The sequence below is a fragment of the Marmota monax genome, unplaced genomic scaffold (assembly GCF_021218885.2).
Source record: "Marmota monax isolate L192 unplaced genomic scaffold, Marmota_monax_Labrador192_F-V1.1 WCK01_AAM20220418_F8-fsc00154, whole genome shotgun sequence".
Lineage (NCBI taxonomy): Eukaryota > Metazoa > Chordata > Mammalia > Rodentia > Sciuridae > Marmota > Marmota monax.
Window position 1 is genome coordinate 544,146 of NW_026691933.1, and position 27,998 is coordinate 572,143.

Consider the following 27,998-nt stretch of genomic DNA (forward strand, 5'->3'; position numbering starts at 1 on the left):
CAGAGCCATGTGAGAAATTGATGTAAATAAAAACTGCAAATGAGGATGAACTCATGGCATGATCCTCAAACAAGCATGATAGTTTCTCTCTACCCCACGTGGCCCAGACATCTTTACTACTCCCTGTGGTAGGCACATTTTTTCAATTCAACCCTTTTACTAAGCTTGACACTCTATGGGCTCTACCTTCCTACCAGAGCCTCACTCACAACTCCTCTCCTTTCCTTTACTCAAAGTCTAGTTCACTGTCACTGTACCATAGGTTTTCAATGATCTCCTTGTTTTTGTCTCTGGGGAGTTGTCTTATTTTCTATCAGATTAGATTTCATTTAAAAGATGTGTGTGCTATTTTATTCAGCAATTCTTGATTTCTTTCGCAGTCTTCCATATTGTTTAGAAGCAATATGGAAGACTGCTAAAGAATTTTATTGAAACTCTGTGACTCTTTCAGTGAATAAAATGCATTATAACTTAAAATTCGTGTTTTTAGTCAATTATATGGATCTATTAGCAATGGTAGAAAATCCACAAAAATGCTTTCTCCCAAGTATACATCCTTAAGATGATAATGATGATGATAAGACTAATAATAGATATAATAATACTTGTATAGTCACATAGTCACTGCAGGGGTTTCTTGGGAAAGAAGACACTTATATTCCTGTATTCTGATCTGTGTGCATTGGTGTTCCATGATTCTCATCATGGGAAGTTACTCTACAACTTGATTGTTCTCTTTGTTCTTCTATTAATGAGCTGTGGGCTTAATTCTTCACTTCCTGACCATCCAATTCATGGTTGCTTCAGAAATACAAAGGAAGTGGCCATGAAGAATTTTCTTCCAGAACTTCTCAAATGAACCTCTTACAGGCCTCCATCAAATTCCTGCCATGATATCTTTGTCTTTCTCTTCTAGTCACATTATCAGTGCTCTCTGGTATGAGGCAGAATATATGAAATATATGTTCTCTTCAGAACAATCCAAGCTTTTGTCTGTGGTCCTGTCACAATTATTAGAGTCCTTCCTTCTACAATCAAACTGAGATTGTTTTATTCAGCTATTTCACTGCTGTGACCAAAAGACCTGGCAAGAACAACATAGAGGAGAGAAAGCTTATTTGGGAGTCACAGTTTCAGATGGTTCAGTCCATGGATTGCTCACTCCGTAGCTCTAGGCCCACATTGATGCAGAACATCATGGTGAAAGGGCATGGTGGAGGAAAGCAAGACATGGCCCCCAGGAAGCGGAGAGCTCCTCTCACCAGGGACAAAATATGAATCTAAAGTCATGTCCCCAGTGACCTACCTCCTGAAGCCACACCTTACCTTCCTACAGTTACCACCCAGTTAATCCATATCAGTGGATTAATCCACTGACAAGGTTAAGGCTCTCATAATCCAGTCATTTCACATCTGAAAATTCTTGCATTGTCTAACACAAATGAGCTGTTTGGGGATACTTCATATCAAATAGTGTGGAAAAAGGTAACATGTTAACCCTAGCTCTGGTCTAGTTCACTGATCATCAAGTCAGTCTTGGAGGAAAGCTCTAGTCCCTTCAATTTTGTATGATCCAACATACTTGCTGATCTCCTCCAATATTCTTCATCTATCCAAGGTCCTTGCTGCCATGCAGAACCAAAATATGAGACCTCTGCAATTTCTAGATGTTTATGTAGCCACTGGTTCATGGCGTTTCCTGTCTAAATCTGTTTGGTACACAGCATTACATTTTCTGTTTGATTCTTTTTCTTTCTTTTTTTTTAATTGTTTGTATCAGGGATTGAGCCCAGGGGCACTTAACCACGAAGCCACATCCCTATTTTTGTATTTTATTTAGAGACAGAGTCTCACTGAGTTGCTTAGAGCCTTGCTTCTGCTGAGGCTGGCTTTGAACTCTCAATACTCTTACTTCAGCCTCCTGAGTCTGGATTATGGGTGAGTGTCACTGTGCCCAACTCTTGGATTCTTAATCCCATGGACCCTTCACTAATCTAATACTTCAAGTTTCCTTCATCCCTACAAGTTGGCTCTGAAACCCTAGCTATATAGCCCCTCTTCTGAAAAGTTGCTTAACCTATAACATGGCTCTATATGAAAATACAAACTCATTTCTTTGGCTGTACGTGGTGCAGAGTCACTCCAGTAGTGTAATCACATATGTATATAGGGTAATGCAACCAGAGGAATGAGAAGTTGTGTTGCATTTGTGTACAATATGTCAAAATACATTCTACAGTCACATATAACAAATTAGAACAAATTAAAAAAAAATACAAACTCAACACATCTCTGACTCCATAGCTCTGGGCCCACATTGATGCAGAACATCACGGTGAAAGGGCATGGTAGAGGAAAGCAAGACATGAAGATATGGCAACCATATCTCTCACTTCCACTTTTGTTTGAAATAACAGTATCATTTGCTGAATCCAATCCCTTAAACGTTCTCACAGACTGGATCATGCCCAGGTTTATTTTTCTGAATGAATTTCTGCCTCAGACCAGTCTTATCCCAAAATTCCAATGTCAACCTCACTGGGTTACCTATATTTTTTAGTTTACCCTCTTACTTGATATCTATCTACTTATTTATCTATTTATTTTGGCTGTCAGTCCTGTGTATTCAGTGATCTAACTCACCAAATATAAGCATGCCTAAATCTCAGAAAATATTTAACCTGAGAATATAATTATAAATCAGTATGAAGGAAAAACATATCAAGAATTGAATATAGTCACACAACTGGTTTTAAAACATTGCTTTTTCAGATTTTGGTTTGCAACTAATTAATAGCTATTCTTTCATAGTAAGCAATTGGTTAAATTCAATGTTCTTTAAAAGCACAATATATATTTTAAAACTATTACTGAATCTTCCCTGTATATTTGTGGGTTCAGTTCAGTTGGAATATAGAAGAAGACATGGCACATACTCTGACCCCAGAAGCTCCCAATCTGGTAGAGGAGCTTACTAGTTTAATACATCCTGTATATATGAATGATATTATAAGCCAATAGAACAGATGCAAATATTTATGAAAATTAATTTGTCATAAAGTCATTTTTATGGCTGAGTAATATTCCATTGTTTGTGTATACCACATTTTTTAATCCATTCATACTAGGGCACCTAGTATGGTTTCATAGCGTAGCTATTATTAATTGAGCTATTATAACAATGATGTAGCTACATCACTTTATATGCTGTTTTTAAGTCCTTTGCATATATACTGAGAATTTGGAAAAGTAGCTCAAATGATGGTTCCATTCCAAGGTTTCTAAGGAATGTCCATACTGCTTTGCAGAGTTGTTGCACCAATTTGCAGTCCTACCAGCGATGTATGAGTGTACCCTTTTACCCATGGAGACTGTTATGCTAAACAAAATAAGCCATTCCCGGAAAACTAATGGTCAAATGTTCTCTCTGCTATGTGGATACTAACACACAACAAAATGAGAGGAGGGGAAGAATAGATTTTCAGTAGATTAGATGAAGAGGAATAAAGAGAAGGGATAGGAGATTGGAATAGGAAAGGCAGTGGAATGATTCTGACATAAATTTTCTCTCTCTCTCTCTCTCTCTCTCTCTATATATATATATATATATATATATATATATCACAGTGAATATATATATATATATATATATATATATATATATATATATATATCACAGTGAATCTCCCCATCATGCACAGCTGAAAGACTGAGATCCTAATTAGAATAAGATGTACTCCATGTTTGTGTAAATAAGTCAATTTATACTCTACTGTCATGTATAACTTAGAGGAACAAAATTTAAAAATTAAAAAAAATCAAAACTCATTTTCTGATATTCTAATCATAATGAAATGAGCCATTTATAAAGTTTATGGAGATAAAATCACAGTACAACCATAAACTGATCAGAGGAGATTTTAACAGAGTGACAATACAAATATCCTCCCTTGTGTTAGTTAGTGGAGGCAAAGAACAATCACAAATCCTAAGTACTCTGTGATTGCTAACATCAAATATAGTTAGAGGATGAAAGATAACAGTTAAACACTAACTAAACATAATAACCACTGTTCTTGAGTTAATCTATTAGTTAAACTAAAGGCTCTGAATTTGGAATTTTCAAATGTTGGAGCTTTTCATTGTTTCTTTGTTTAAAATGGTAGAAAAAACGAGTTTTTTTCAGTTTTGAGGTTTTAATTTTATTTTAAAATTTAACGTTATTCAGCTAGTAGGAGAGGAGCATAGTGAAAGTCTGGATTTTACTTCCATCTGTGCCTCAAGCCCCACCACCAATACAAAAGAGGTCACCAAACAATTTCATAGCTCTTTAGTGAGCACTGGCTTTTCATACTCTTCCCATTTTTTTAAAAAAATATTTATTTTTTAGCTGGACACAATATCTTTATTTATTTATTTTTATGTGGTGCTGAGGATCGAACCTAACCTCGTATGTGCTAGGCGAACGCTCTACTGCTGAGCCACAACCCCAGCCCCACCATTTTTTTTTTTTCTTAATACTATTCCTTCTTCCTTTCAAATAATGTTCTTACTAGTCTCCTCAGCTGGAAAAAAATGATATAAAAGAACAAGAAATCTTCTATCCATCCATTTAATCCCTAAGTACTCGTCAAAGGCCAGCTCATAATGCATGCCTCATGAATATTTAAAAGAGGTTTCATTAAAACTGGTACTGGGTATGGACTTACCTAGAAAAATATTTCTTGGCTATTTAATAGGCTTCTGTGAATCCCAAAGGAATGCTCATAGGGGGGAAAACACCACACCACTTCAACTTTACATAAACTCAAGGAGAACCATCCCACAACCTCAAATGCTCCAACGAACACTAGTTTCTCCTGCATTTTTTCTTTTTTTGTTTTTCTATGCATAAAATTGTCTACGTTTTTTTATTGGCCTTGAGTATACAATGCTACTCAATAGTTTATTAAGGTTAATCTTAATATTTTATATCCTCTGGGCCTTTTAGATTGATTAGAATTTTCACATTTTCTTCTAAAATATGTCCTATAAACTAAAACTTTGCCCCTTCCAAATTGCTCCTCTCTTGTCTTGTGGTCTTCAGATTGACTTTATATCAATCTAAGTACAAAGAGAAGAGAATAAACACTAGTAAAAAGAGATGGGGCAACTTTGGGAACAAAATTAGTGACTGACAGCAGAATAAAGCAGTTTTAGAACAAAGAATGTGGATGATAGTTGATATGAGTCAGATTTCCTATGAAGAAATGAAAAAATAATTGGGTTAATTAACAAAAAGTCACTAAGAAGGCAGAGTTCATAATTTTTTCTTGGTATCAGAGACTCAGAAAATAATGAATGTGTTATGCAGTAGAGAGACAGTGTAACATTGTTTCTCACCAGTGGACAATAATTATTCTTTGAATGGACTTATTATTTTTGCCTAATAAAATTCTTAATGATCACTAATAGAATTGATGCACATACTAACTCATAAAGATAATCCCCTCATCATATATGTTTAGCTCAATGAAATCTCTTGAATTGATGCCTTCTATGGCATCTGTTCTAGACTTATCTGCTTATCAATCCAGAGCTATGTAAGGTCACCAGAAAGCTATTTTCCAACTTAAATCTATCTTTCTCACAACATATTTTAATAGGATATCTTTAATTGCCATTTACTTAGATATTACCCATATGGTAACATGGATTATCCAATTCTCCCATCCCAGAGGTAATTGCTAAGATAAAGCAAGTGACAATTAAACTGTAGTGAAGTTAATTATGCAGCTGATTTTCAATAGAAAAACTGTCAAAATTCTGTTATTAGAATGAAGATCACATAAGAAGCATTAAAATATCTATCATAATATTCAAAAACACAGAGTCTGGTTCTCTATATAATTGACATTAACAAAAAAGTATTCTCTGAGATGTTGGAACCCAAAACTACAACTACATGAAGAAGACATAAGGAAAGACTAAGAGTACATGAGAAAGAAAAAAAACAAAGTCAACCCAAGCCCAGAGGGTAAATCCTGGGGCAGTCTACATTGATGGGGGATCATAGATGTCAGGACCCTGGTGGAGTCTCCTGTGATCAGAAGTCTCTGAGATGCTCTCATGAAAAATCCTGAAATAGGCCTTCTGAATCCTCAAGATTGAAAAATTCTGCATTGGAGAGAAAGCAGAAGTTGTACCTTTCAGTTGTTTTGATATCAGATTTGTCTTAGGAATTAAATGAACTTCTAATGTCAAGAAGACAAGTAGCAGGGGCCTTTGGTGCTCACCAAGAATCCGTTTGTACCTCCAGCTTTCATTGAGGTTAGGATGCATGTGAGAGGGCTCCTGCCAATGGATTTAGCAGGACTCTTGTGGTCACCTACAGGTCTTGCCTTTTTGAAGGCATTCCATCAAATTCTCCAACTCTCTTTTCCCAAGTGTGATAACCAAAAAGCCACATTTTCCATATGGCATAGTCCCAAGGTGGAAGAGCGCTACCTGGATCACTCATATTGCATATGCATGAGTAAAAAAAAAAAATCAACCTCTAATTTGTTATGTCAGTGACAAGTCAACATTTGTTTCCACTATACTGCTTGTTCCATTTTGACTGAAACATATATTAATACCACATGTGATAAGCCTGCTGCTGTTGCAGCTTACATAAAATGGCGCTGAACAATGGGGTAGGAGGAAACTGGTATCAGACACTCAGAAAATAATGAATGTGTTATGCGGTAGAGAGACAACAGTAACATTGTTTCCTGTGATAACTTGGGAAATGAATCACATGAGAAATAATGTTAATTTCCATTGATGTTTAGGGATCTGTTTGTTAATGTATTGTAGGTAGGCTCAATCTGCCTACCACATAACTATCCAGCTGCTTCCAAATCTCACCAGTTACTTTTTAAGGTCCAGACTTATTTCCATTTCCCCCAGAAAACAGAGGTTTTCATTATACAAGTAGAATTAAAGCTGTTAACATTCCAGAAATGCTCAAATAACTGAAAAGCATTCACAGCTATAGCCAATATTTTGTAAATACACACTGTATCTCGGAGTTTCATCTGCTGTGGAGATCCTGCCCTCATGAAGAACAACTGGATAAGTATAAAACAAGCAAACTTATGGAATAACTATAAAAGAATATTTATTTTTGCAAATGTAGCAATGCCCATAAGTGCAATGGTAGGCAGAGGAGAAAGACATTATTTCTAGATGAGAATTGAGGAAATACTTTACTGAAAAGGAGTATTTTCCGTGACACTGCATGGAACTGCCAGAGGCGGGGGAAAGCAAGAGGGGTGGGTGAAGGAGAATATTACAGGTAAGAGCAAAAATACCACACATAGCAACAGCCAGTGTGATCCCATGTTCTACACAGGTGACACATATCATATATCTTCCTATTTTGATCACAGAAAGGGAATAAAAAACAAAAGTAGAAAAACTCAGTACTCAATCAATTGTCCAGTCTCATAATAAAAATATTTTTAGTTATATGTTGCCTCATACAATTTAGTACTAATTATGTAAAGTCTTCTTTATTCTACTTTGAAAGGACTGCAAACTCAGTGATAAGGGTCACATTTTTTTTACCCCAAAATTCAATGGCCTATTGAGTGCATAGCAGGGATTTGTATTTATTTGACAAGGGATTTCATGAGTGGTTCTGGAGTTTACTTTTAGCCCTGCTCTTAGTGACCAGGAGAGAAGATCTTGACCACCACTAAGAACCCGATTCAATCCTGCCAAGACTGATTGCATTAGATGGATTTATGAAGAAAGTGATCAGAATACCTGGAGAAAAGCCAGAGTATTCAGGCAGGAACATGCTAAAGGAGTATTAAAACAGACACACATTTATTTTTATCATTAGTGTTAGTTTATTAAAAATAAATGGGATAGAAAAATCAGTGTGTGCATCCATATTGCATATATATATATATATATATATATATATATATATATATATATGCTATACATATGTGTGCATATATGATTATATACACACATACACATCTCCTGGTAATAGTTTTACAAACTCAATCATTATGCTTAGGAAGACTAGTTTTAGGTCATTATAGGAGAAAAAGCAATACGATGTGTCATTGAAATTTCATGCCTGAGGCCTTCCAAGGACAAAAGAGGATGTGTGATTCTGACTATATCAATTCTTTGTTGTCTTCTCTATACATACCATTTATTGGATATTTATTATGTGGTAGGCGTTGGAATAAGTGAATTATACTCAGCATTTTGTTTCCTACAATCCTCAGAGTAGAATGATAAAGTAAGTAACATTGGTTACATTTGCTGATATGAAAACTGAGTCTTAAAGACATCAACTGGCAGCATCATGATGGAACCAAGAATGGCCAGACTCTGAACAGCATAATATATGCAACTCAAGCTTAATGCCTACAATCACCATGTCATAGTGTATTCCTTGATAGTACATTGTCTCCACTTGTAAGTTTGGAAGAGAAAGAATTATGCTCATTACTTTTAAGTTATCTTTATAATTATTAGGTTTGGGGGCTCTTGTAGTTTTTAAGAGAAATAATTAAATAAAATAAATATGATTTCCTAGGAAAAAGACATTAGGTGGAAACTGAGAAATATCTGTATAAAAGTTAAAAATCTAAATTTTCAGGCAAGTATATTCTGGCTTAATCCATGTAGTTTTAAAAATATATTTAACTTTTATAGGATATATAAATACAGTCCTTACACCATAGATTATTTCTTCTATAAGTTGAAATTTAGAGTTTCTGTAAATCAACTCATTAAGTAATGTAGCCAATATTACTATAAAATTTATTTTAAAATTATATTAAATGAAAATGCCATTTAGAATCAGAATGCCAAGATTCTCACCCAAAATCTAATAAATATTCTTTCTTCTTTTCCTAAGTTTGAATGTGTAAAATAACCTTTAGTTATTTTAGTCAGAATTAGAATTCCTCCTAACATAATAATGTACAAATGCATGCATACACACAGCTAGTTTTTGTTTCTGAATAGCAATTATGGTTATTCAAATCTAAAATATTAAATCCCTCAAAATTTCTAAGAAAATAGAAATATGCTTAGGTAGATTTGATCCATGTTACTTTTTTCCCCCTTGCCATGGGGCCTATATACAGAGTATTTCAGAGAACCTCTAGATTTCCTTCTGTTTATCCATCCATTTACCCATACATGTATTCAAATATAAATTTGATCTCAAATATTTGCTGAGTTTCTAGTTATCTCTGTAATAGAAAAAAAAATCCATTTGCTCATGTTTTCTAAATTATATATGAGGGTTCTTGCAATTTTGATGGAAGGTTTTGCATCAGTTCAAAATGGTATTACTGAATGAAGGGTACATACATTGTTAGGATTATCTATCTAAAACAAAGATACTCTTGGGCATAATCACTAGTCAAGGAAAAAAATGTTCTGTTAGCTATTTTTACATAAGGTTCTTATTGTTAGATGGGGTTCCTATTGTGATTGATAAACTTTAAGTAATAAATGTTAGGACACCTTGTAAAACATTTTCCAGCCTCTTTTTCTAGAAAGAGGCTCTTTATATAGCAATGGAAGAATGAAACAGAACACTTTTAAGCTCTTATCCTGAACTCAATCTGAGAAAGTAATATTCAACGTAAGAACACAGTTTTTTTTTTAGGTTGAAGATGTTGCTCAGTGATTGAGTGTTTGTCCAACACAAACAAGGTCCTGAGTTCAAACACTGGGACACTAAAAGGAAAATTACCACCAATCTTTTGCAATTTAAGATTAACTGTGAAATAAAAACTCTTGAAACATTTTCTCCCATGAACTGCTTTGTGTATTACATAATCTAGAACCTACTTCTATAAAATGAGAAAAAAATGAGAAATAATAAAAAATTTAAGAAACATGCCAGTCATTTAAATGTGTCCAAATTAGGTTCTTAAATAATTTAAGCCTTAAGAAAATAGAACTATATTTAGTATAAATATATTTATGGAAGAAAATAGAAGATAGTCTTTGATAGACAACATAAATGAGATGGATTCTTTTGTCTTAGTTAAAAACACTTGTATATTTAGGAACTTTTTTCATTTTTAAAGAGAAAAAAAACAAATCTTTTCTAGATAAATATCAGGGTTTTTAAAATTAAAAAAATTTTAAAATTTTCCTTCACATAAATAATTTGAAATATGCCTGTGATATAGCAGTTAGAATGTATTCTGTAGTTTAATCTCTAGTTCCATTAAATAGTTTTGACCCTTCTCTGGATGAGCTTAAGGTTTTGCAAGTTATATGTAGGATTTCTAACACTTCACATCTTATATCTTCCTTTTGAATGACACTTTTTGCAAGCCCATTTCTCCCAAGTGATCTTTCTTGCTAAACAACTCAGATTCACTGTTTTGTCTATTATGCTTAATGGCTCTGATTAAAACTTAGAAATGTAACTCGGTATTTTGTTGTTGTTGTTGTTGTTTGCTATTGCATGATCTCTGAAAATTGGGTCATAATTATTTGCTTTCCAAAAGCCCATATTTTTGAGTTGGTGCTAGATTAGGAAATACCCAAAGCTAATTTTCAATGTGTTTTCTCCTGTTCATAAATGTGAAATATTGGAAGTAGATATTTGACCTGCTTCTTATTCCTAAAATATATTACAAACATTCTCAATGGTGAAATATGGGACATATATACACGAAATGGTTATAAAGAAAACTATGTTTATATTTATGTTCTATTGAAAACCTCAGCGTGAAAATTTGAGAAGGCAGACAATTGAATGCTATAATTTTATCATTAACATTTTTATTTTCCCCATTTCTTTCTACTATCACATAAAAATGTCTTTATTGTTCTGTCACAGATATTTTTAATGCATTTATGATGTGAACAATTTAGCAAAATGTATCTTTTACATGGATGTTTAAATATCCCATGTCAGGCTGAGGAACAAGAGTCTGTAAAGCAAAGAGGGACAATAAAATGCCAGATCACTGAATGCCCTCTTTCTGTTCCCCAAAACTTAACCAAGTTAAAGAAACAGAGCAAGCCTGGGATAGAGAGTCTTAATACATGTAATCTTCAAGAGCACTGGGTTTCCCTAATGTTCTCTGGGAACTAGGGCAAGTTAGTGCTATCTGCAGGAAGCTAGTTTCTTGCATGTAGGACAGGACAGTTGCTCTTTGGAATGAATGCTGGTTAAACAAGCAAACAAAGCAAGATAAAGCTGGTGATGTTGCTGCTTCTGCAGCCTAACATATAAAACTCCTCTTTGACGATCGGCATATGAGTGAAGGAACTGTGAAAAGGATATGTGTCACTCATCCAGCCAGCTGTTGCTGGACAATCTACTGAGAGGGAGAGGACGCGCTGCTTGACAAAGCTCCATGAGGGACATAGGTACTATCTGTCAGCCTGATGTCACCAAACTCTTCTTGGAGCAGTAACTGATCTTTTGTAATTTTTTTTCCTGATAAACCATCTGTGTCCCACACTATCTCAGTACTTTCCTTTGGCCTGCCTGAAGCATACCTGGCACAAGTGGGTTTTGGACAAGACACACCAACACTAAACAAGTAGATTCCAGCAATGTTTGCTATTTTATTTTTTAAAAAATAATGAACTAACTATGCATGTTAAATGACTAACCAATTTTGTTCATGCAGTCAAATGATGTCTTTAGGCAATTTGACAACTTGAATGAGTTACTATGCCAATATAGTAGAATTGCTACTCTGCTAGGCCTAGTAAAGAAAAAAATGCATAAACTTGTCCCTATGGAAAACAATGAAAATATATCCATTGGACCTAAAAATTGAGAAAAGATAAAAAGTAGCTTTGAAATACAAGAAGCTCGAGGTCCAGAAATGGAAGGAAGGGTGGGGATGGAAAATAAAAGGAGATTGGATAACAGATACCAAAACTGTCAGAAGGAATAAGTTCTTATTCTATAATATAGTAGGGTGACTACAATTCACAATAGTTCTTTCTCCAATCCCTGGTACTAGGGATTGAATCCAAGGCTTTGCTCTTACTGGCTAAGTGTTCTACAACTGGGCTACATCCCCAGAACATTTTGCATTTTATTTTGAGTAAGATTCTCATTAAATTATACTGGCTTACTTAGAACTTGCGATCTTCCTGCCTCAGCCTCAGGATTTCAGGTGTGTGCCATCACTCCTGGCTTCCCAACAATATTGTATCCTTCATAAAGAACTAAGCTGGGCATGGTGGTGCATGCCTGTAACCCAGTGGCTTAGGAGGCTGAAGCAGGAAGATCGCAAGTTCAAACCCAGCATCAGAAACTTAGTGAGGCCCTAAGAAACTTAGTGAGACCCTACCTCAAAATAAAATATAAAAAGAGCTGGGGATGTTGCTCAGTGATTAAGCACCCCTGAGATCAATCCCTGGTTAAAAAAAAATAACAAAAACAAACCCCAAAAACATTAATAAAGAATTAGTAGAGAGGACTTTGAAGTTTTTTAACACAAAGAAATAAATGTTTAAGGTAGAAATCACCCTGATTATCATTTCACATTGTACAAATTTATCAAATGATCACACTATATCTGAATACTTACAATTACCACATGTCAAAAAAAAAAAAAAGAATGTTCATGTTGGCAAAAGCTTTATAAAACTGAATGCCAATTCCTAGTTTGGAGTTAGGAGCACTTTGTAAAATCCTTGCAATAGAAGCCATGGTCTAACATTTGGTCTTATCCACCATGGTCCTGGCTTTCAGAAGGGGCTCTGGGTGTTAGTTGTGCTTAATTTAAAAAATTAGAACAGTAAAATAAAAAGTACTCATACTGAAGGAAGAAATTCAACTTCTAAAATAAAATTAAGAGACCAGGGTATCTTCCTCAATTTTAAAACAATGCATTCAAGAGTTTAAAATCACCTATTATGTAGAAGGCACATTCACAAAGATGCAGGTGGCATATTAACAGAAAAATAAAAAAGGATAATTTTATATAAGGTTGTTACATGGGCCTTAAAAAGTGAATAGGAATTTTCTAGCTAAAAGATAGAAAGATACTATAGGCAAAGAAATAGTATGACTAAATAGCAATGGTTTAGAATGCATGTCAAATCATTGGCATATGCAAAGCAGTCTGAACCTAAGTGTGAATTGGATAAATGAATGGGAAATAGTGTAAGAAAAGTGACTGAGAGTGATATTATGAGAGCTATAAATGCTGTATTACAGAGTCTGGCATTATCTTCCAGACAGTAACAAGTGTGTAAAAGCTTATAACCTGGGAACCGTGTTGTCATATGAGCATTTATAGAGAAAAATTCTGATTAGATTGAGAAGATCTAAAAAGAGGATATCACAAAGGCAGAATGTTCAGTAGACAGGAAAACAAACAACAACAACAACAACAAAAAACAGAAGAAGGACAGTGTTCAACAGGTCAAAGGCAGCAGGAATAGAGGAATAGGAGGAAAATGGGTGGATTCAAGACAGAACCCCATGGTAGCTGGAACTCAACTTGATCACTTAGAAGTGAGATTAGGAAAATGCAAATGTGGATTCCTATTCAATTAGTCTATGTTTATAGGATTTTTTTTGATGATACTCTGTTAATCAGTAAGTTCCTATTCTTGTCAATTACTTTTTCTTGAATGTATATTTTCTCTTTATTGCATACCATTTTCCATGCACTGAGTTAACTATTCATATATTTATCTAAAATTAAATATATAACCTGGACTTTCCTCTCTCTACTCAACTAATCTACCTACCTACTGCCCTGCACTAAGTTCCATGTGTATGTTTATCACAAAACCTTGTACACTTTGATGGACCTCTTCAGCATGAAAGTCCCCATGGTTTATTTTCCTGTAAGCTTTGTCCATTTTTTTTAACATCTGAGCTTTTTGTGCATTTTTAGCTCACCAGATAGCATATTACTATTCCCTGTGCTATTTTAAACATTCATTTATGACATATTTTTTGAATGATTTGTTCATTGGAAAGCACTATTCTTTGAATTTTATTTGTACTTTTAAATCATTTCTACCTAAACTACATGGTCTTTGAGAGCAAAACTGGGTATAATTATTTTTTTTGCCTTTCTATCAAGAACAAGTTAATATGATCTTAGTAAACACTGACCCACATTTGTGTGAATGTATAAATATGTAGTGTGTTTCTACACATATTAACACATATGTGTACTTAATTGTATTGCTATTTTCTATGTGTAGCAAAGAAAGAAAGTGCTAGTAAAAATAATAGTGGCTAGTATTATGTTAAATCATATGATAATAGTCATTTCTCAGACTCCATGAGGGATTAGGTTACCAAAGCCTGTAGATGCTGAACTCCCATAAATAAAATGGAATACTATTGACAACTAATCTACACAGCATCTTCCTGTATAATCTAAGTCATCTCTAAATTACTTCCAGTACCTAATATAGTGTAAGTGTTATGTAAATATTTGTGAGACCATAATGTTTATGGATAATGAAAAAAGAAAGATGACATGTGGTCAATATAGATGTGAATACATTTTTTTTCTTTTCTGTAGAGGTGTTGGAGACTGAATCAAGGGACTCATTTTCCTAAGCAAACACTATACCACTGTGGCATACCCCTACCTCTTAAATATATTCAAACTAATATATATCAAATTTATGTTTGTCTTTTTACATCAACCCATAAAGTCCCAAGTTTTCAATTCTGTGAATCATTCTACAAAATTGACCAAGCTATCTGGGCGTGGTGGCACTTGCCTCTAATCCCAGTGACTTGGGAGGCTGAGGCAGGATTGCAAGTTCAAAGCTAGCCTTAGAAACTTAGCAAACCCCTAAGCAACTTAGCAAGATCCTGTCTCAAAATAAAAAGTAAAAATGAGAATTGATACAGCTATATTAAAATAGGTTGGAAATTATAATCCAGAGTTTGTATATCCTTTATATAACACACACACACACACACAACACACACGAATATATATGCCCAATATATACTACATATGAATATAAATTTGTATGCTTAAATACCTAATTTTCTCAAATAACTAGAATTGCAAAAACATAGTATTAATTTCAAGTTATCATAAGTGGTATATTTGTTGTTCAATGTAAGTGATTTTGTGCTCCATATCGGGGAGGGGGGACTTAATGGGTTAATGTTTCCTATACAGTTAAACTTTCAAGAGTATATGCTTATTATCAGAGAATGAAACTTTCACCATTTACCAGGTTTTCTCTCCTTTGTCTCCAAAGGACCTATTCATAGAATTATTATTTGTTGCCCCAAATAGTATGTAAACATTGAAATGTCAAAGCAAATGGAAAAAGAAAATTCATTTTCATCATGACAATAAAGAAATAACTGCAACTTCTGCTACAAAGTAAAAATGAAAGCCACTATATGTGTATTGTGATTTAAAAATCTGCCTTTTATTACTGTGAAAAAGGAAATTGGTGGTACTGGGAGTATAGCTGAATGGTGCAGTGCTCTCCTAATGTGTGGCAGACACTAGGATCATCCCCAGCACAGGGGAAAAAAATGAAAAATAAAGTGGTGAAACTCTTAGGGGAAATGCTTTGTTCTATTTGAAAGCACTATTGCCAGAGGGAGAAGTGACGTGAACATGTTCCTATGGACCTTTGAAAAGCAGACAGACTCACCAGGAAGCAAAAATGGTGAGTGCTTTGGAATCCTCACAAAATTGTCAGTTTTACTGGCTCTATCTCTTTCCATCCACTTCCATCATTTGGGCAAAATAGGTAAATGTATTTTCACAAAAAAAGTTTTGCTATGCTAAGAGACCTTAATGTGTTAAACACTTGCACTCCAGCATACACAGAATGGCTAAATTAATGATTAAATAATTAACAAATATTCCCTAAGAAGTGGGTGGAAGAGATATTAGGAGTCCAGATTTAGTTTATATTTTTGCATATTAATCATATATGCACAATTTTTAACCTGTTGATGGACATTAGCCATGATTAGATGTCTAGCCACAAGTAGGGCCTTGACCAAAAATCTAGTGTGCCCCAATTTTTTTAAATCCATCCACAGACAAATCAGCATCTAGAATTGTTTTCTTCTTAGAGCATCAATAGTTGGAACATTACTAAATAATTTCCATGAATTGTTTGCTATCACCTTACTGGCATTGATTTTGGTTAAATGTTCTAATTCCAAAGCAGGAATTATTATGTATGTTTCCGGACCACCACATCACGATTTCCTTGTGTTTAGGACCATTTCTTAGTTTTAAAAATCTCTGAATTCAGAGCTTAAACAATATCTATAAATTCACATAAAGATCTTAATATCCTGTGTTTTCTGCAACTTCCACATAGTACAAATTTTGATGAATAGACACATTAATTTTATAATCTTTAGTTTAAATCCATTCAATAAAAATCAGGTTTCTACTTTTAGAGGCCATTCAATTCAATTCAATTCGATCATCAGGTGAAACAAACATGTTAAGACAAATTTCTGGAAGGGGTGCCTGTTACCTAGCCTGCCTCTTCTGGGAACCATATTGCTTACCATTTAAAAGTTTATCTCAGTCAGATACGCATCCTGTAAAAGCATTTCCAGAGTGTATAGGCAAAAGCACTTCTTCTTTGAGACTTTGAAGAGGGATATTCATTAGTGTGGACACTGTCTGCTCAGAATCCAATGTTCCACCATCTACAGCCGTGTTTGAAGGAATTTGGGAGGGTCTCAGAAGCCAGTCCCCTCTGATGTCCAGCCTTCCTTTCTCCTGCTCCTCTTTCTTCCTCAATTGAGCCATAGAAATTAGAGTTTCTCTCCTCAAAGCAAACCAAATAACCTAGAAAAGTTACTCTCTGACACTTGCAACCCCCAAAGTCCTCAGGTAAGAAATATTCAGCCCATATCTGGGGGGAATGAATATCCCACTGGGACACAGAAAAGAATCAGAATAAATAGACCTTGTTAGATTACCCCCAGTTTATTTCCATTAGATCACACCCTTTGTGTCCACTCACGTTTTCCCACAACTTTTTACATCTCTCATCAGACTTAGCTGAAAATACAGTTTTCTCTGAATCCTTGGGTCTTTATTTCTGAAAGCTCTCATGTCATGTGAAACTTTGACTAATAAATTTCTTACACTTTTATTAATCTATCTTCTGTTGTGGAGGTGCCAGCCATGACCTGTGTGATAGGCAAGGAAAAGGTGTTTCTTTTTCCACCTACAATGCTGTTATTTATCTGTATTTTACCATTTCTTATGCTTATTAAAATTCCTGAAATGTCATTTAACAACACAGTAATTAAGTTGTTTATGTATCTATATATGTAAATTTTTCGTATATATGTGTATAAAATGTTATGTATTGTCCAAGTTCTGACTTATTTTCCAGAAATGGCTGTATTCTGTATTTGATCATATGTGCTTCTACTTAGGAAGACTCCTCAAGGTCTTGGTGCCAATTTCACAAAGATCAGGTTTTAACCACTGTTTTAAAAACAATTACTATGTCTTTTTAACTTCTTTGTCATCCAGGGCATAAATTTTACTCGGTACATCACATATGCTGCCAAATGCTAGATGGCAGTTTATTATTTATTGAAAATTTTGCTTCTCTATTTTTAAAAATAGAACTTTGATCGTCTCACATCCAGAATGTTCTGTTATCTGCCTTTGAGTTTGTCTGAATTACTGTAGCTATGGGGATATGTTTTATACTTCATTCTTCTGGGCAGAAATAGTAACTTCTAATATGAAGTCCAAAACAGATGCATAGAAAAAAAATACACCATGATAATTTTTACTTATTTTTTTTTTGGTACAAGGGATTGAACCCAGGGGTACATCACCATTGAGACACATCCCCAGTCCTTTTTTTGTATTTTATTTAGAGACAGGGTCTCAGTGAGTTGCTTGGGATCTCACTAAGTTGCTGAGGCTGGCTTTGAACTTGCAATCCTCCTGCCTCAGACCCCTAAGCTGCTGGGATAATAATTTATTTCTTATATCATTAATTATCTCTCTTCCTCATCAGTAGAAATATGCCACTATTTTACTAATTTCATCTTCTTAAAACTGCTGCTATTTCAGCTATGCAAGACTCGTGCAAACAGTTCACTCTGGTCACTAAATACTTCAAGGTCACTGAACTGAATATTCCACCAGACTCAACATTTATCCAAAAAAAAATAATAAGGCAAATATTATTAAGCTACATATGTCTATTCATCTCAAATTCTGGATGTGTATTTAGGGTAGAGGGGATATGACATTCATGGATTATTTCCATGAGTCATTATTTTAGGAAATATATAACTACACATCTTTTTGTTTTCTGCCTAGACTGATAAGAAACTAATTCTTTAGGAAAGAAACAAGGTATAATTTTTAAAGTATTTTGGTGAATTTTTAAAGTATTTATATATATATATATATATATATATATATATATATATATATATATATATATATATATAATACTTGTTGCCAATATTAATATTATATTTTATGTTGTCCAGGAACTATTGCATAACTCAAGAAAGCCCTAAGGTCAATCACATGCAAAATTGAAATAAAAATACCTGATTGGGTGGTCACCTGGGTGCCAGCTAGCTAATAACTCACCAGCCAACACCTGAAGTTAAGGAGACTGAATTCCTGGGAGTTAACATCCGGGGAAAAGCAGTCCAGAAGTATCTTTCTTAACTTTATTATATCATCCCTCCCTAGGATTCAACTATTCTTTATCTCATGGCATTTTCCACCTGTGATATCAGTCTCAGATGTTAAGTGGTAAATCAATTATATTCTTGGATAAAACTTTGGAGGGTGAGATATGTAGTCACTTGGAGCTACTGGGAAGACCTCTGATGATTTTATACCAACAAATGTGATTTCCTCATCTCACAGTAGAAAATGTACTTCTCTAAAGTTTTTGATAAATGCATTTCTCTTCTTTGGTCTATAACTGATATTAATATGCCCTTTTGAATCTTCCATAGCATTAACTACAGAGATTTTTACAGAATACTTGGAGTCAATCAAACCAAAACCTCCTCTCAGATCTGTTTTCTACAGGAAACCTCCCCAGAAGGGTTACCAAGATGTCATTTTTTACTGAAGTACAACTCACCTTTGTCTACAACAGAATATCTATTATAGAGGATATAAAGCTCTCTTATAAAGTGGTTTTCCCTGTTCTTCTAGAATTTTATTAAATAAGCCTTATTAAATATTTCCCTGGTGTTCGGATTATGAATGTTAAAAGAAAAGATTTCAAATACAAGAATTCACTTTATTTCACGATCTTCCTAACTTCTTAATAGTAGTTTCTATTTTTAATTACACTTATTTCTAATAATTAAAATGATTTTACTCTATAATAAAAAACTTACATAAAACTGTAATTCACCAAATATTTCAAAATCCAAAATCTTTCTGAGTGCATTGACTCTGAAAATGATACAGAATCACCTTTGCCTAAATGTAACTCAGGGATATAATGTATTTATTTCCTTACCTTTTCTAGAACATAATTAATGTTAGAGCCAATAAAGATCCCTCATTATTGTTGTAATTTTAAAATTTCATCTATATTTCTGATGAACTACCATCAGTCTTTTTCACAATCTTTCAAAGGCACACAGTCCCCAATTTATCTAGAAATCCATCATCAATTATGCAATATTATCTCAGTAGTTAAAGAAGAATATATGATTAGAATCTTTACACCAAAATGAGGAAGGACCGGATTTCTTTCATTTCTCACTCTTAACAACTCAGTCAGTACCACAGATTGATGGGAGCTCATCTTACTGTCCCTGGTACTATTTTGTCACCTCAGAATTCCACGTGTAAGTTTACCTATAAAAAACGCCATTGAGATTTTTGATGTGTAGAAGCTGGAAAAAAATCAATTGAAAACTGTAGTTACTTTGCTTTAAAGAAATAGATACCACTCCATTTCTGAGATATGCTACTCTTTAATTTTGAAAAGCCATCCTGTTGGCGATTCCACATTCCTCCCTGAACCCATTTTTTACTCTTCCTTGCTGTGGTCTGTGGATCCTGTTCATTACTCTATCTCTACCAACCAAACATAACCTGGTATAATAGGTACCAGTAGGCTCTTAACAGATATCAGTGCTGAAAGTTCAGTATGGAATAAGGCAGAATTTTGGGATGTCTATAAGTATTTTCCACACATTTATCCTCTCCTTTGACAATAGCATAACTTGGAACTTTGAAAACCTTAAGTTTGTGATTCAGTGGGAATTTCATAGACTGTGGTTATCATATGGCCCTGGACTAATTGATGCCCCCCCCCCCCCCCGCTTACATGTGAAGCATTGTGGTCAATTCCCTTAGCCTCAACTTGTTCATCTATAAAATGGTGACAAGTATATTTTCTCACAGTGTGATGTGAACATTACACAAGAGATATTTTATTAGCTACCGAGCATGATGATGTTCTGAAGAACACATAAGAGATGTTCTACTGAGTCTTGTCTCTGACACATTGCAACTTACTCCTTCATTCTTACTTCAGGATGAATGTGATTTCAAAATTTGACTAACCTGCCTCTTTCCCACAGAGTTAAAAAGAACAGGCTCAGAATGTTCACTCAGTCAAAATTACCAAAGGCTGAAAAGGTCAACGCAGTATAGCATACCTTGATAATTCATAGACTATTGAAAGCATTCATATTCCAATCCCTCATTCTCAAAGAAAAAATATAATAAAGAATCAAAATGGCCACACATTTATCCTGTCCTTTGACAATAGCTTTTCCTTTTCTGGGAAATGTACAAATGTAACCTGTGCTAATAGTGAACTTCAAATCGGATGTCACATTGTGCTTCTGGTTTTGGTAACAAATGGATACCCAGGAGGAGAGCAATGGGAAATATGCTAGATGCTCAGAAAGAAAAAGGCTTTCAAATATACTGTTGAGTGAATTTCGACCAAACTGCCAGGTCTAGGAAATTATGTAATTGACATCTCTGCTTAAGAATATTTTGAGCTTTCATAAGGCTGGACTGGGCTTTTTACACAGGCTTTAAACAGCAATAAAACATCTGCTTCCAAAATTAAAAAGCCAAAAGACTAACGTATGTGAGTTCATGATTACAATGTCAAATATTTCTTTGTAAGTGTTGGACCATTTTCAACTCAATCAGTTTTATTTTTATTTTTCATTATATTTTCAGGGATGTAATAGACTCATAATCAATCTGTAGAATTGTAGAGGGCTCTAAGGACTCCTTAGCCCATCCCTCTCATTTATAGATGAGAGTATTGAGGACCACAGAGGGCTGTCTGGGGTCTCAACATTTCTTAGTAGCTAGACCAGAATAACATTGAAATCAACTTGAATTTCAAAGAGATATCTGTTGAAATTATTTCACTCCATTTTCTTCCTTTTGTCAGCTATCTGGACCAAGAACTATGGAACAAGACTAGGCAAAATGTCATTGAAGTCAATTCATAAAAGCAACTAGTTATTTGGGACAATCAATAAGATCAGTGAAAGCATGAAGTGTTGACCAAATTTCTTGATAACAAAGGTTCAATATACTTTTGCTTGAAGAAATTTGGTCAACACTTCATGCTTTCACTGATTAAGGATGGCTTTGGCATACACTAGGGTGTGAGATGGATAGGTACATGTGGAAGAAAGCTCTCTTAGGAATAGCATTTCATATATGCTCTAGCAAGCACATAGTCTGTAAAAGAGAGGGGTCATTATTTCAATCAAATTCATTCCAGTCGACGTCAGAGCAAAGTAATCTTTTAAAGAGTACAGACCTAAGATGCCAGTTTCAAAGATCTATAATACAGCCTTTAATAGGTCCCAGTTTTATAATTATTGTTTTGGCAGGGTAAAGAGAGATTTCAACTTGACTAATAATAGAAGAAGAACTATTGCTTACCAGTGATTAATTTTTATGAGGAATATGTCAGATCTCTTCCTTGATCTGTTTTAGGCAATAATGAGCCTGCAATGTTTTTGGTGATGAGAGAGTTTACTCCATGGTTTATTCTTCTTAAGCAAAGGATTATCTTCAATTCTGGGTGTTTCTTCCTCAGGCAACAGGACAGAAAGTTACTTTCTAACCCCTCGAGTCTCTGTATAATATTAGAAGGGTGGACTTGAGTTTGATCAACTCTGCCAGTAATTCTGGAACTCTTTTGACTTGACTTCCTTCCATATTAAAAATACACACCTCTAAAATCTTCTTGGGCCCCTTATTTTCTGTTTCAATCCCATATCATGAAGTATTAAAATCAGTCGGGTAGATGTAGATTTCCAAATGCAATCTTGGCTTACTTCCTCTTGACTCACCTACACTTGGCTTACCTACTCTGACTTGCTCTTGGTACTTATTTTCCCTTTGCTCTCCCAGATCCTAATGCCAGGTCCAATGCTCAGCCCCACCTGATATCCAGAAAGGCTGGCTTCTACGGGCTCCCTAATCCCGCTCTCATTCCCTCTCACTAACTGTTTAGTCAGGCAAAGTAGAAGGAAGGGAAGGTTGTCTTGATAGAGTCTAATGAGAGCCACATCTTAATGCCAGAGCTGATATTGTCTTGCTCCTCTAGGCCTCAGTTCTATCTGGATTCTGGAAATATAATTTGCTTTCCTAATTCTTCTGGCCTAAGGGCTGGAAAGGCTTTGTACTGTTGCTAATATGGAGTGCTTCTGTTAGTCTCCTCATCATCTATATACTGTCATAGTTTCGCCAGCATATTTGGTTAAATCCTGTGGTGCGAATTGTTTGTTTCTTGCCAAGACACTGACTGATGTACCCGCATCATTGTGAATCTGATCTTTGTCTATTTCCCCATTGAGTAATAAGTCTCGATGATAGCAAAGCCAAAGGCTTTCTCATTTTTGTGAGTGCCCTTGATAGATATCCATTGCAACCACATGCAATTGGCATTTGATTGAAAATGCTGATGTATTGCACAGGGCATGGGCTGGCTACTCTTACAAAATGTACCTTTTAAAGTCTTCATCAAAAGCATTTCAGAGCACACAGCCTGCTAATGAGCTAGAAATATTTTATCTGGATTGTATGGATTAGTTTATTTTAAGACAGAACAAAACAAGTTCATAGTTCATATATTGCCAGACACTGACAATATAAAAAATTATTTTTATATGGTCTGGATTGTAGGAATTACATGGAATAAAATTTAGAGATTACAAGGAACTAAATTCACAAATTTCTGGAGTTCTTGATCTTCGTGTGCCCCTGACTGTCCCCAAAGGATTTTGATTTCCTATTACTAAAATTTGGATTTTTTTTTATCTGAAATTTTATTCCTTTGAAAAAAAGTATTTATTTAGGTATGAAATAAATTAATTGGCTCCTATAACCTATTTTGTTCCAGATCATTCCTCAAGGGACTAGGATTACAATAGTTCAGAAAATTCATGTGTGTGATAAATCAATGAACAAATGAATTAATTGTATAATTTAAGATGTAAATAAACACCAGGAATGCAATAAAATAGGTAAAAAAATAATCAAGAGATGGTACAGGGAGACTTCAAATAAATCAGTCAAGGAAGATGTCAGATCTACTTAATCCGACACCAAATGACAAGAGAAATCTATTATGGAAAATCTAGGGCAGGAATCGGAAAATCATGGTGGTCCATGTACCAAATCCAGCCTACTACCAGTTTCTTTTTCTTCTTACTTGCATGGGATTTATTTATTTTGGCATGAATCTTTCAACAAGAATATTCCCGTCCTCAGAAGGAACTGGGAAAACCAGAAGGTTTCCCACATTTTTCACATTCATAGGGCTTCTCTCCATGAGTATATTCATATATGAGAAGGAAAATGAAACATCACATGTTCTTGGGGCTTGTTTTCCAGTGTGAGTGAAATAGCTTTGAAGACAACTGGGAAAATAGAATGATTTGCCATAGTTTTCACATTTAAAGAGTTATTCAGTCAGATGTGATGGTGTACACCTGTAATCCCAGAGACTCGAGAGGCTGAGGCTGAAGAATCACAAGTTTGAGGCCAGCCTCAGCACCTTAGCAAGACCCTAAGGAACTCAGAAAAACCTTGTCTCAAAATAAAAAAAATAAAAGGAATGTGGATATGGCTCAGTGGTAGAGTGCCACCAGACTAAATCCCCAGTACAAAAATATATATTTATATTTGTCAGTATGAGCCCTTTGTTGTCCTTGAAGTTGACAAGGAATATTGATTTATCACATTTTACATTCAAAGGATTTTTCTCCAGTAAACTCCCTACATACTTATGAGTGAAATAGTAATAACAGAAGACTGTGCCAATTGTTTTCATTAGTACAGTTTCTCTGCAGTATGAATTTGTTCATGAAGCAAAGACTTTTCCACATTGTTTACATTCATAGGGCTTCTCTCCAGTATGAGTTTGCTCATGTGAGTGAAGGGCAGAGGACTGAGTAAAGGCTTGGCCACACTGCTTACATGCACAAGGCTTATTTCCACTATGAGTTCGTTCATGTACTTGAAGGTAAGAGGAAGTAGTATAGGGTTTTCCACATTGTTTACATTCATAGGGCTTCTTTCCTGGATGAGTTCTTCAGTATCTGAAGCTGACTGGATGTATCAAAGGCTTCACCACATTGTTTACATTCATAGGGCTTCTTTACAGCATGATTTTGTTCATGTGAGTGAAGGGTAGAGAACTTAGTGAAGGCTTGGCCACACTGCTTACATTCATAGGGTTCCTCTCTAATATGTGTAAATGATGTATTCTAAATAAACTGGGATAAGCAAAGTCTCTCCTATGTAACTTACATTTAAAATATGCATTCCCAGTGTGTATGATCTTGTGACTTTGAAGATTTGTGAGTGAAATAAAGGTTCAACTACCTTGTTTACATTCATAGGGTTTCTCTCCAGAATGAATGATTTCATGTCTTCTAAATAAAGAAGGTAAATGAGAGGCTTTCCCACATACCTCACACTTAAAAGTTTTACCTTCATTGTGTGTTACCATGTGTCTTTGAACACCTGTGAGAGAAGAAAACACTTCACCACATTGTATACATTCATAGGGTTGCCAATCAGTATGAGTTTCTTCATGTCTTTGAATGGAACTGGGATAGCTGAAGATTCTTTCCCACATACTGTACTTTTCTAAGGTCCCTCTCCAGTTTGTATTAACATTTGTGTCTGAACACTTTTGAGAGAAACCAAAGATTCCCTGTATTGTTTAAATTCACATGGCTGCTCTTCACATTCCTCAGACTTGTAGCACTTGTGTCCAGAGTGAGATGTGATCTGCCTGTAGAAGCCAGATTTCTGAGGACTTCCTGCATCACATCTTTATAAAGGTTCTTCTGGGATGGATCCACCAAAGCTTACTCCTCCTGGGTGAACTTCCCAGCCACAATCCCCAAAGGTCACTGAAATCATTTTTGGCTTCTGTGGTGACCTGTCATCTTCTTGAGGATTCTCCAGACACCTGAGCTCACAGTGGACACAGACTACAAAGAGTCACTTGGGCCTTCTGAGGAGAGCACACTCCCACTACCAGTTTTTGTAAATAAAGTTTTATTGAGACAGAGGAACACAGTCATGCTCATTAAAGTGAAAATCTTTCCTATCTGAACTTTTATAGTAAGAGTTTGTTTACTTAGTCTTAGGAAGAACATTCCAAAGAGGGCCAAAGTAGGGCTTCAGAGCAGCATGACTTGGCCTCCAAGGTGGAGAGTGGTGTTAGGAAGTCCAGGATGATGTCCTTAGTGTGAAGGATCATAACTGTGATAAGCAGACTGGATTTTATTCTACTTGAGTGAAGATAATTTTTGAAATTTATTCTGACAATAAGTGAACTGTTTGCTTTTAAAATACTAAAGACAATTGAGATCTATTTTCATAGACAGCATTTTAATCTCACTTTTCCAACAAAGTTGTAGGTAGATAAAATTATTTGCTCATTCTAAAGATGAGAAAAGTTAAATAGAGTTTGTCCAGAAAAAAATGAAAATAAAATCTGGATCTTCCCAAATCCAAGAGTCTGGCAGCTACATGAGAAATTAAAGGCATTTCACTTCCAATTGTCAGTTCTTGGTACACCAGCCTGCACACATTGATTGCTTGCAGATATAGTAATGATATGATTAATGAAATATATAAACAACCTGTTCTTCTGAATGCATCTTCTTCTGCGTTGTTTAGTGATGCCTGAAATTCCACTATTAGGTGGTCAGACATCATGCAGCTCTGCCCAGATTATTAAATAATTGTCCCTGTTCACTTTGCTCATTTAAGTACTACCTTCTCTGAATAACAACTAAAGAAGTTGACAAAGTTAAGTGAAAAGCAATGCAGGCATAATGGTAGCCCTCTGTCCCAAAGACACATTCAACCCAGACACAATATTTTGGAAAGCTTCAGCTTTATGCCACCCCCAACCTCCTGGCCAGTGTGTGACCAAGACTCTAGAGAACATTATCACCTTCTACTTGTTCTGGTAGGAATCTTTGGCTCAGTATTAGGAATAATTTACATGCTGAGGTGATATTTTTAAAAAATGACTATCTTAAATACACTAATTCTGGGACAAGTACCAAAATAGAATATTCCCTGACTGGTACACAAAAATGTAAGTAAAATTATGTGATGGGATTAAAATGCTCATATCAGGTTCTTTCTTCTCTACTCTTTGACCCTACCATCTGCCAGCACCATCCCTATGTGGGATATGAGATATGGCATATCATATTAATCTACATGGAAGTAAGAAGGAGCAGAGGTGAAGGGATCCTTCCATGCAAGTTTCCCCCTGACCCTGACATTGCATTCCTCTCTCTTACCCTCATCCCTAGTCATAAATAAATCCTGCCAAACTCCTGTAGATATCCCATGTCCAAAGCTCCAGGCTACAAAGCCTGTGCCAACTCTTCCAAGGTTGACAGTGCCCCAATTTTCAGCTGGGCATCACCAACAGCAACTGAAAGAAAGAAGAAAGAAAGGAAAATCTGAGAGCTATGAGGATCCTAGGCTGGACCACCATGGATGCACTGAAAAAGAATAAAGTAAACCTCCTCCAATGGAATCAGCATGGAAAAAAAAAATAAGAGATAAGATACTCAGGTGTTCCTGTAGCCATCAGGCAGTAATCCTTGAGAACTGCCTCATCTAAAACATCTAAAATCCTATAGGATTACATAAAATATATCATTCAAATTCATTCCACTTGCCCATTTTTACTTTTTTGAAACCAGGTTGTTCAAATATGTTAAATAATATATAACATCTGTACAATGCTGCTCTAGAGGAAAGAAATAAAACTGAAGAGAGATTCAGAGAGGTAAAGAAATAAGATGTAAATAGAAGAGGAATAAAAATTCCCATACAGTTTCTCAATGTCATCATAGAAAAGACTCCAAACATCAACAATTCTCTTTTTCAAAGAGAAACAGGAGCTTGGGTTGTGGGTCAGCAGTAGAGCCCTTGCCTGGTATGTGGAAGGCACTGGGTTCCATCCTCAGCACCACGTATAAATAGATAAATAATATAAAGGTATTGTGCCTATCTACAACTAAAATTATTAAGAAAAAAAAGAGAAACACATAAACTCATAGCCATCTTCTTCTAAAAGTACTTATCACAGAAAATCATGATTGCAATTCACAATGGATTTTTGTCTTGAGTATTGCTGGTGATTGGATACAAGGCTTCACACTTGCTAAGCAATTGCTCTACCACTTACCTACACCCCAACCCCCAAACCATAACTGATTTTTAATTATCATCAAATTGCTTTTTCTTGTTTTATCAAAGATGGTAAATTTCTTAAAGGCAGAAGCCATGCCTTAATATTTTTTATCTAGCATAATGCCTACTAAAATAATGATGAACATAAGCAATCAAAAAATATTGTTCATCTGATTAACCAAACTAAGAAAAAAAAAGGGTTTTAGAATACACAGTTAATTACCATCTCATGACATGCGTGTGTGTGTACATGCTTGAGCAGGTATATGCTTATCCACGCAT